The 10,767-nt window shown below is 39.8% G+C and overlaps 1 non-coding gene across 1 annotated transcript; it reads right to left on the reverse strand.

The window, feature by feature from the left end:
- Positions 1 to 10,150: 10,150 nt before the first annotated feature.
- trnae-uuc (transfer RNA glutamic acid (anticodon UUC)) lies at positions 10,151 to 10,225 on the reverse strand. Its single transcript has one exon. It is a non-coding gene; the product is annotated as a tRNA-Glu (tRNA).
- Positions 10,226 to 10,767: the final 542 nt, after the last annotated feature.

Below are 10,767 nucleotides of genomic sequence, written 5' to 3' on the forward strand. Positions count from 1 at the left end.
AATGGGCCAGTGTATTGTGAGGGTCAGAATGTGTGCGGGACAGTACCACAGACAGAAAGAAAGACAGAGATAGCAACAGCAAAACACATGGAGCCATAGATCCAATGAAACTGGAAGCAAAATCATTCAAGTCACTGCAGCTCTTAGTTTATTATTAATATAGAGGCAATCACAACACTAAACAGGAGAATCCATAAAAGGGGAGAGGGTATTTTAAAACAAAATAATACCACTCCAAAACAACCAAACCTGACCGAATAATGCTTAACCCAATTCTTGGGAGAATAAATTGCTAAAATATCCCTGAGACAAGTCCCCCTGGACATATTCAATAAACATCAACCATGAACTTTGATAATCTCCCGCGATACAACGGTCTTCAGCAGACAACACAATCATCAATAGCTAAAAGGCCAAGGATAGAAGAAAAACAAAACATGCAGTCAAGAGGTCTGCGTGCAGGGAGCTGCATTCCTTTATTGCAATTGCTGGATCAAGGCACAGCCAACAGACTCGAAAGTACTGCTTTTGGTGGCAGTGCACTTCAAGCTGCTGCAGTCATACCCCATGCACTAAAATTTACTGTGCAGAAATTAAAAATGATGTTCAGGATTCAAGATGAAATACTTTCATTGTTCGTGCGATGATTTTTTAAAAAATCACATGTATAGCTTTATTTATGTATTTTTCAAAGTTGTATAAAATATCTAAGCAAAACAAAGCAAATCTACACATCTCAAAAAAAAAGTTAGCTTTCATTTTGTCAGCAAATAATATTTGTTCTGGAATCAGATGCTTCAGTAAACGGCAAAAGGTTGAATTTTGTTGGGAATGGCATAGCTGTCTTGCATTGCTTCTGAAACCAAGTAACCCAACTTTGGCAAGTGGGACCTGCTATGGAAAATTGCTGGCAGCGGCCAATCATGAGGATGCTTCGTGAAGCTGCCTTCAAACTGAGGATTACAGTCTGGCTGAAACCTCAAAATGGCTAACAGTCCATTAGCTCTCAAAAGAAAGGTAAAGTAGATTGGCCAGGCAGTCATCCAGCTCCAGTGGTTGAGGCGCTATCACCGAGTCCTCTTGCATCCTCTCGAAAGGATAGGGTAACAGAGCGAAGAAACACAGAAGAAAGTTAGAAAAGAAAGAAGAAGTAAATGCATCTGGACGGACCAGTGTCTCCGTGAACAACCTATTTTATGTGGTGAGTGCCTTCTTGTCTCACCTTTTCCGGTGGATTTTGCAAAGTGCTGTGCTTTTGCATTTCCAAGTTGCTGCAATCTCCTGAAATTCTGGCTGAAGCAATGCTTTCTTCACAATCGTCACTCTCAGGGGATGTTGGATGCTGAGAGCTTTTAGTTGGTGTGCTGTTTGCTTTAACACCTCTCCTTGAAAACAGTTTGCAAAATGGAAAGGGGAACACATCAGAAATATTGAAACGTCATTACATTCTGGACAAACTTTCAAACAAATTAAACTAGAATGAAGGTATGTTGATGCTGTGAGTATCAGAAGTTTGAATTTTGCCACATTCAACCTGTGACAAATTAATAGTGACGCACGAATACCAAGAGTTAGCATTATTAGTGTTGAATATTGTTCCATTTTCTAATGGTTAGGGAGTATACGGATGGGAGATAACATTTTGCATATACAAGTGGCACAAGAATCTGGACTTATGACAACGTTATTCAACCTGATATCAACCTAGTTCATACAAAAGGGAAAATGTGGACTTGAATACCCACAAAGTAGAAAATCTACCCCACATGCTAAGGCGTACATACTTTCTTCCTGAAAGAAGAATTTTGTTAACAATTAAAGTTAAAACAAAGTAATACCATTGATAAGTGATAGAAAACTGTGCACAATACTTTGAAAGGTAGGATAGTGAACTCTTAATGTGGCCTTCAGGATATGGGTACTGCAAAAGTTAGAATTCCTATTCAGAACCTTGCATTCAGATTGCACATTTAACACAGAAAATTTCCCAAAACTCTCAAAAGGAGTACTGCAGATGGCATGACAAAAATTTCCCACACTGAAAATCCTGATGTTGGCACATGAGGCATGACATAATACAGGGAGCAGAGCAGATGGCTGCTGAAATGTGAGATTGCAAACTAATGCAGCGTTGTTGATTGCCTCCACTTTGACAATCATATTTCAGCTCCGGAAACTAAAATCACATCCAGAGAACATCTACACTCATGTAAAGAGAAGATATTCCAGCAAGTGAATAAGTGTTTCCCTTCACTTTCTTGGATTTGATATAACAGTTGCATGACATAGTCCACATCACTGCAAGGCAAAATGCACCAACAAGACATGGGCTTTCCTCCGAAACTCTACATGGGTGTGTGGGGGAAAAGAATATGACTTTGCTGAGATCAGCTCAGTCCTTGACTATTGTACAGAAATATAAAATAATGTCTCTAGCTCAGGAAAGTTACTGAAAAAAATAAGTTTGAAGTCTTTACTTATGCATGCACGACAACACAAACATATACTTTCATGTCAACTTCTACATGGCAATACATTTGAGTTGTCATGTGGAATTTCAAGTCTGAGAAGCATGGCCGATAATTTTTCAGCACAAGTTATTTTTGCTGCCTGCTGACCCACAAAGTAGAACATAGATCTGATTTTTCATTCCAAATTGTTCATCATTGCCAGTTTTCATCTTATCGGACCACAAATATGCAAATTCATTTCACAGTAACAGCTTTTTTGTTTAATTGTCGCTCATAAACAAATTCAATGAGGTGAAATTTAGCCATGGTGTATAAACTTCTGATAATAAATGAGAATCATGAGACAGCAATACCAAGCTCATCACAGGTCCACATTCTACAATCACGGTCAAAGCAAAGAATCTCTATCAATCAGTCTACAATAGACACATTCACAAGGTGAGAAGAGCACTACTATTCCTTGCTTCGCCTCAAGTTAATCAACTTTATCAGTGACTAAAAACATCTCAGTCCCATGAAGCAATAATGAGTCCATATCAAACAAAACCATTTGTCAAGAAACCGATGTACTTACCTGTCTGTCCAATCATCCCTATAATAAAGGAAGTCATGACATATCTGTTGTATTTAACATGGGATACTTACCAGCTGAAGAGCTTAAACACGCTCTTTTTGGGATTTGCTGGTTTCTCCCGTTCAGAGGAAATACTGGAACTGCAGGATGGCAGATAAACATTTTCAGACAAAATTCATTCAAAATTAAACAGATGCCTTTGTTCAATATTCGTATTATTGATAGCAAATCAATCATTGACATGGAAATGAAATTGCATGAATGATAATTTTGCTTGCAAAAGACACATGTTTTCAGGCAGGAGTACATTGAATATTAGTTTGACTAATGAGTGGCAGCAGATTTAACTGCAAACGTTCTCACTGTCAGCACAGTGATCTTTTCTGCTATGTGAAGAGCAGATCAAGATGATAAGAGGTCTTAGGAAGTGTCACCAGACCCAAAAGTTAACTCTGTTTTCTTTCCACAGATGCTGGCAGACTTGCTGAATTTTTCCAGCAATTTCGGAGTGTGTTTTTGAATGACAGCATGCACAGGTCCTTTGGGTATTTTTTTTTTACCAAGAAGATAACCCAACAAGTCTTTTTGCAGAACACATGGAATTGAACAAAACTGTCAAACATCGACAGCAGGTGCAGAAAAATTAACAAGGACCAGGCTTGAAATAAAGTGAATTGAAAAAAATGAGAATCAAACTTTGAGTGCCTAGGGTAATAGAATAGGTTTTAAAGTGATGCAGAAGTTCGTCTGGGCCTCATCCACACTGTCATGTGAACGTACAGACATTATCAGGCAAACAATATAAAAGTGGTCATGAATCAGTCACGGCAGGTGACTAAAACACCACGTGTCACGTGTAGGAAGTAGTGAAATGAAAGAGTAGCTCTCTTGACCAGTAGCAACGGGAGCAAAGCTTTCTGTTTCTGATTCTTTTCAGACAATCTGTCCGAAAATCAGCCAAACTGACCCAGAGGTCAAAACGAACTTTAAATACAACTTATGATCCACGCAAACTGAGGTTCTGTCACATATTGTACTTCCTGTTACAAAAAATATCATGATTGAAGTTGGTTCAAAACTGACTGTACCGGTGTTTGAATTGATGATAATGCCAGGTGCTTGTTACACATGTTCATCCATAGCCTGAGGATGAGCTTAATAGGGAGCTAACAAAGTGTGGAGCTCGCTGAACACAGCAGGCCAAGCAGCACAGATTATTTTAAATAATAACTTCTGTCCACCCACTTATGAAGAAGCTAACTGCTGTCAACTAATGTAAATATTACAAAGCCTGCTCTGTCAAAACAAAAACCAAATTCAGTTTTCTAAAATCTGATCCTTAACCAACTCTGGCCCACCAATGGCAAAGTCATTAAATTTTAGTTGGAGCTTATTTTTGGTTGTATTATTAAAAAGGCACTGTGGCCATCTCTAGATGAGGAAATGATATTTTTAGGCAACCATTTAAAAATACTTAAAAATGCTGACCAGTTGTGTCGGCTTGTTACTGATTTTGTGTTCGTAATAGGATTGTGTATTTGAAAAGAAATTCGAACAAAAAGAAACACATCTCAAAACTAGTACAGTTTACATCTGGATTTGTAGATGCACCCAAAGCACGAGGTCTTGGACATGTTGCGAAAATTGGTCACTCATCAAGTCTTTGCATTTTCCTGTTCCCGTTGGCTTAGCGGCAGTACGATCTGTGCTATTATACGCCAATAAAACACATTTTGATACAACACAATGGAAATGATTCATAGAGCAACCGGCTTTATTCCCATATGTCAGAATTCATGATCACAACTTTGAAACCAACGAAAAGGAAGACGATAATAAATTGGCAGGCTCACTAGCATTCAACAGTAGTTAAAATTGTGGGAGATTTTAAAAACCAAACGAAAATATTTTATCTGCACATTCCTACAATACCAGTTACTTACTTGTTATTCTCAGCTAAGTATAGTTGTGTGAAGAACAGGTCCAGAAACTTCTCGTCTGGGCGAATGATGTAACATTGACAAGCAAACTGCATATATTTAAGACACGAAATGATTTCATATTCCTGAACGAACACAAATAAATAACAAGCTGTTAACAAAATGTTAAAATTGCAAGAAGTGTAACTGCTATATCCTACTCAGTGATACTTTAAACAGCATCAATAACTTTATTCCAACCACACGGTAAATCATGTCACAAAAATATTTCTGCTTTGGAAATAAATGGCATTTATGTGACTTTTCAAGGATAAATTTCTGTACAGATTATCCAGGATGGTTTCAGGTCACAAATTCATGATTCAATGATGGATTTTTTTTCAAAGAAGTATTAGGGATTCACCTCAGAACCAGAAGCTGATTTAGGTTGAAGGCAAGAAACATTATGAAAGATAATTTATCCAAGCAAAAGAAATTCTGCAAAGTACAAAATAAGTGGCTGGTCTATCGTAATTGATACCAAGGCAGATGGTGAACATGTTGAGTTAATTTTTCAAAGTTGCGGCATCATAAAATTTACGGGCCATGTGCCGCTAGAAGTTACTGGACTATTTTCTTTCAATCACATTGGCTTCTTGGTTGAACCTTGTCACGATTTGACATGTAAAGAGGGGCAGAACTCTCAAAGTCAAATGTTGATAACGTTACTTTTAAGTTGTAAAGTGCATGCCAGTTTTCAACAGATCAGTTGAAATAAACACTTGAAGCATCATCCATGAGAAATGACGGGCTATTTGACAGATGACACTCTGTGCTAATTAAGTGGAGTCACACAGCGTTGGATGCCTATTTTGCATCCCAGCTGATTTTACACCACAGGGCCCAGCTTGGCAAATTCGGCGTCAGTTGTTTCTGATTGCAACCTATTCTATTCATAGGTTAGATTAAAATGGCACCTCAAGTTACAGTTTTGTCAGCAAAACCATGTGACAAACAATGAATTAAACTTTGTATCATGTTAATATTCTCACGCTGTCTGCTGAATGCTGCAGTACAAGACCAAAATATCGTCTGCATGGATTTCCTCTGGGTGCTACTGTTTCCTCCCACAGTCCAAAGATGTGCAGGGGAGGTGGATTCCCATGCTAAGTTGTCGATAGTGCCCAGGGATGTTGAGGTGAGGTGGGTTAGACATGGGGAATGGGTCTGGATGGGATGCTCTTCCGAGGGTCAGTGTGGACTTGTTGGGCCAAATAGCCGGTTTCCACCCTATAGGGATTGTACGATACCCTCAATAGTAACCATGGCAACAGAGATATTTCAGAAGTTGGTCTTACCAAATTCAGAAATATGGAATCAAATGCCCAGTCAGTGATGACCCCAACGGCTGCACTCCCTCACTTTCTGATCTTCCATAAGTAACCGATGCCTCTCTTCTGACGGAAAATTCCAACTAATATGGAGAGATTATTTACTCAGTCTCTTCGATAATGAAATAGCTTCCATTGCACCCAGACTAATTTCACAACATCTTCATTCACAGAACACCAGGAAGGTCCTGGACCTGGTTGTGAATGCTGAAAGGTAACTTGCATCATAACAGCAGTGCAAAAACAGGCCATTTGGCTGAACTGCTCCATGCTGCTCTTTACACTTCTCCCACCATGCTCCAAATTCTTAATGTGCCTCTTTGTGCCCTTTCTGACATCTAACTTTCTCTCAAATCCATCTCTGCTATTCTTCTCAACTTGTCCTGGTAGCAGCAGCTTCTGCAATCTGACTGCTGCGAGCAACAAAGCTTCTCCTGATTTCTTTATTGGATTTATTAGTGATCATCCACATTTAAGATGTAGTTGTGGACTCTTCCAACATTCCCCATCAAGCAGAAAAAGCACAACAATATTGAAAGGCACGCTTTTCCCGTTCATGCATTTACAAACATTTTGCACAGTACAATCACCTTTCGTCTCTTGTCGAAGTTGATCAAGCCATTCTGAAAGAAATAGACGTGAACAAAGAAAATTAATTCAATATATATAAAGGTCAAATGGTACTATGAGATCATGAAATTTAACAGATCAGCAGTGAAATACAAACTCTGTAAACTTGTTTCAATTTTAGGAAATAGTCAAAGGTCAAACACAAATGATCGATCATTCCACCAGGTTTATATTTTGGCCATTACATAGAGCCCTTTGTTCCACTCAAATAGATCAGTACCAAGCTGATGCCATTCTCAGCTGCTCAACTGCACAATAGGCAGTGACGTCCAGCTAACAAATTTACCTGTACAAAATAAAAATGATGCGCAGTTTATCCAACCTTTTGAAAAACTAAACCTGTATTCAATCAACTGCAAAGCCTTTTGCATGTTTCTTTATTTACATATTGTTTGATTCGCAACACAAAGCATCACATTATTCTCATCAGTATCATTAATCATACTTATTCGTTACTTTTATTGCTATGAGCAGCTTGCAATGAAACTGTAACAATAGTGCTCATCAGCAAATAAGGAATCCAAATCTTGTAAAACAGACTTACGAAACGATAATTGGGGAAAGCCGAATCCAATTTTGTTAAGTCCGTGAAGAAAGTTCCCAGGAATGGTACAATTCCCTGAACTACACCCTAGAAAAGTGAGGTGAATTTATTTCATCCATTGTGAACGCACTGTCATATTTCCCAAACATACTACTCCATGCCTTATTTATACCATTTATCATGCAACTAAATCTAATTAGAATCAAAATTTCGTACTCAATTTTTGACACAGTTACACAGTGGAATACAAAGTTAGATCTATAAACGACAGGCAAGTTCGGAGTTTTGATCCCTGATCTGTTAACTGTCAACCAAACTCAATGTTTGTGTAACTTCATCATTTGGAGATTGGAAATTTTCTAAGTACTGTGTGATTTTGCCTGAAGATGGAAACAATTTATCGCACCAGATTTCCAAACGTTTGACTCAGTAAGGTTAACCCTTATTTTTCAAAACTCAAGAATATAATTCTACTCAATGTCTTTTCATAGGACACCTTTCTGACCCCAAGAAATAATTTAATGGTCTCAGACTGCTTAAGGAGCTAAAAGCCTAGGAGATACACCGGAATTGGCAAACTGGAACCAAAACTGACTTTGCGACTGGAAGTATGTGTGATTTTTGAAGAGCATTTTTGCAACTTGAAGCATTCATCCAGCAGCATACCACAGCATAAAGTGATGGTTCTTGTTGTGTGTACATGAATTTTCAAGGCACAAAAGCTACAAGTGTGAACAGCAGGTTCACAGGTGCCACAAGAATTGGCGATGTGGTAAACAGCAAAAAGCCTTAGTCTCCAGGATTACACACATGGGCTGGTTAGAAGGCCTGAAAAGAGGCAAATAGAATTCTATCCTGAAAAGTGTCAGGCGAAGCGTTTTGGGAGGACAAATAAGTCAGGACAAGACATGTTAAATGGAAGTTTTAGAATGTACAGAGAATCACGAGGACCTTGCTGTGCGCATAAGCATATTCATGAAGGCAGGAGGACCTGTGGATAAGGTGGTAAAAGCACCATATTGGATACTTGCCTGAATATAAGAGCAGACGTAAATAAAATTAGTTGAGCCACAGTTAGAACACGGTGTGCCTAGAGACTAAAGCATTTTGCTGTTTACCACACCTCCCATTCTTGTGTCATCTGTGAGCCTGATGTTCATACTTGTATCTTTTGTGTCTGGAGCATTAAAGTACACACAGCAAGAACTATCTCTCTACCCTGTGCTACACTGCCGAATGAAAGCTTCAAGTTGCAGAAATGTTCTTCAAAAGTCACGCTTACTTCCTGCCAAAAGCTAATTTTGATTCCAATTGACTAATACAGCTCGGGCGGGAACATTTCAGTTATAGAAAGGGGCTAAATAAGCTGGGACAATCTTCACTGCAACAAAGACACTGAGGAGGAACCTGGTTGAGGTTCAAAGAGTTCTGAGGGATTTGGCTAAGCATTAGGAAAAACTTTATTCCCTGTCTATCAATATCAGGGCTTACAGTTTTAATACAACAAGCAGGCTATTTTGAGGGGATTTGTTCAAAAACTTTTCACCCAGAAGTGGTGGGTTTCTGGAACGCACTGCCTAAAAGGGTGGTCCAGGCAGGAACCCTTGAGACACTGAAGAACAATTTTGATGAACTCTTGAAACGCCATTGCCATCAAAACTCCTGGGTGGGGGTAGGGGTTGTGGAATTTTGTAGGAATGATACCTACCGTTGAGGCAGGGGATCCCAGTTCAGTCCAACCTCCTTCAGAATGGAGTCATAAGCTTGGCTGAATGGGTTGACAAAAACGCCAATAAATGCAAATTCTTTGAAGGGGTAGAAAAACAAAGTTGCTGGAAAAGCTCAGCTGCTCTGGGAGCATTTGTGAAGAAGAAAACTGTGTTAATGTTTTGGGTCTGCTGACCCTTCATCAGAGCTCTATAAAGGGGTCTTGTGGTTCAGTGGTAGCCTCCCTACCGCTGAGCCAGAAATCTGAGTTTGAGTTCCACCTCTGCCAGACAAGTGTCATCATGTGTTCAGAACATGTTGATGAAGAATACCTAGCAGGCGATGGGCTAAGTTCTACAAAATGGGATCAGAATAGGTGGGTGCTTTATGACCAGCGCAGACACAAGGGGCAGTGCTGAAAAAATTCTCGTCATGTTGCCTCATTCATGATGGCTAACCGAGTTATTGTGTAACCCGGGTTTAGTTCTTCCTTTGCTACACAAAAAGGGAACACCAGATGAGTACCTGAATCTCTGCCTTTGTGAGCGTCGGCATATTTCAATGCTTCAGCCAAGATGTTGTATTGAGATTAAATTCCATTACCCACAGTGTAGACACAGGCCCTTCGGCTCACCAATTTCACACCGCCACTTGAAACATCCCACCCAGAACCATCCCCTACAGCTCACACACCCCTGAACACAACCAGCAATTCAGCATGGCCAACCCACCTAGCCTGCACATCTTTGGACTGTGGGAGGAAACCAGAGCACCGGGAGGAAACCCATGCACACACGGGGAGAATATGCAAACTCCACACAGACAGTCACCCGAGGTTGGAATCGAACCTGGGTCCCCGGCACTGTGAGGCCGCAATGCTAACCACTGAGCCACTGAGCCACCCCAAAATGTGCTGCACTGACCGGGAATCGAACCCAGGCCGCAGCGGTGAAAGCGCCGAATCCTAACCACTGGACCACCAGTGATGCTAACCATCTCTCAAAGACAGCAAGAACTGCAAATGTTGGAGTCAGAGTCAATACAGTGTGGTCCTGACCTGACACGTTGATTTTCTTGCTCCTCTCATGCTGCCTGACCTGCTGAGTTCCTTCAGCTCCACACTGTATTGACTGTTGTATTTATCCATCAGACCATGGGAAATGTTTGTGCATACCTGCCTGGCCTCGCAGATTTACTTCCGTTCAATGTAGAAATATTCTACCCACAACCCAACACACTGATAGATATGCAACAAGCAGCATAGTTATAGCTTCAAACATATAACCAAACATGTTCAATGGCTTAAGTAGCAGCAATGCTGATAACTTCCCTTTAGTTACCCGGAGAACTGCTTTACAGCATAGTTATAACAAAGATACACCATTATGGAAAGATAAATCAGATTTACTTGTAAAGCTTCAAGATTAACTGCTTCAACTTGAGAACGTTTCATTCCAATATTAAACATAAAGGGATGATTACCTTCTTCTTTGTTACTTTCAGTGTTTTGTGTGTCAGTATTTTGTTCTCT

The sequence above is a fragment of the Stegostoma tigrinum genome, chromosome 8, assembly GCF_030684315.1.
Source record: "Stegostoma tigrinum isolate sSteTig4 chromosome 8, sSteTig4.hap1, whole genome shotgun sequence".
In the NCBI taxonomy this organism is placed as follows: Eukaryota; Metazoa; Chordata; class Chondrichthyes; order Orectolobiformes; family Stegostomatidae; genus Stegostoma; species Stegostoma tigrinum.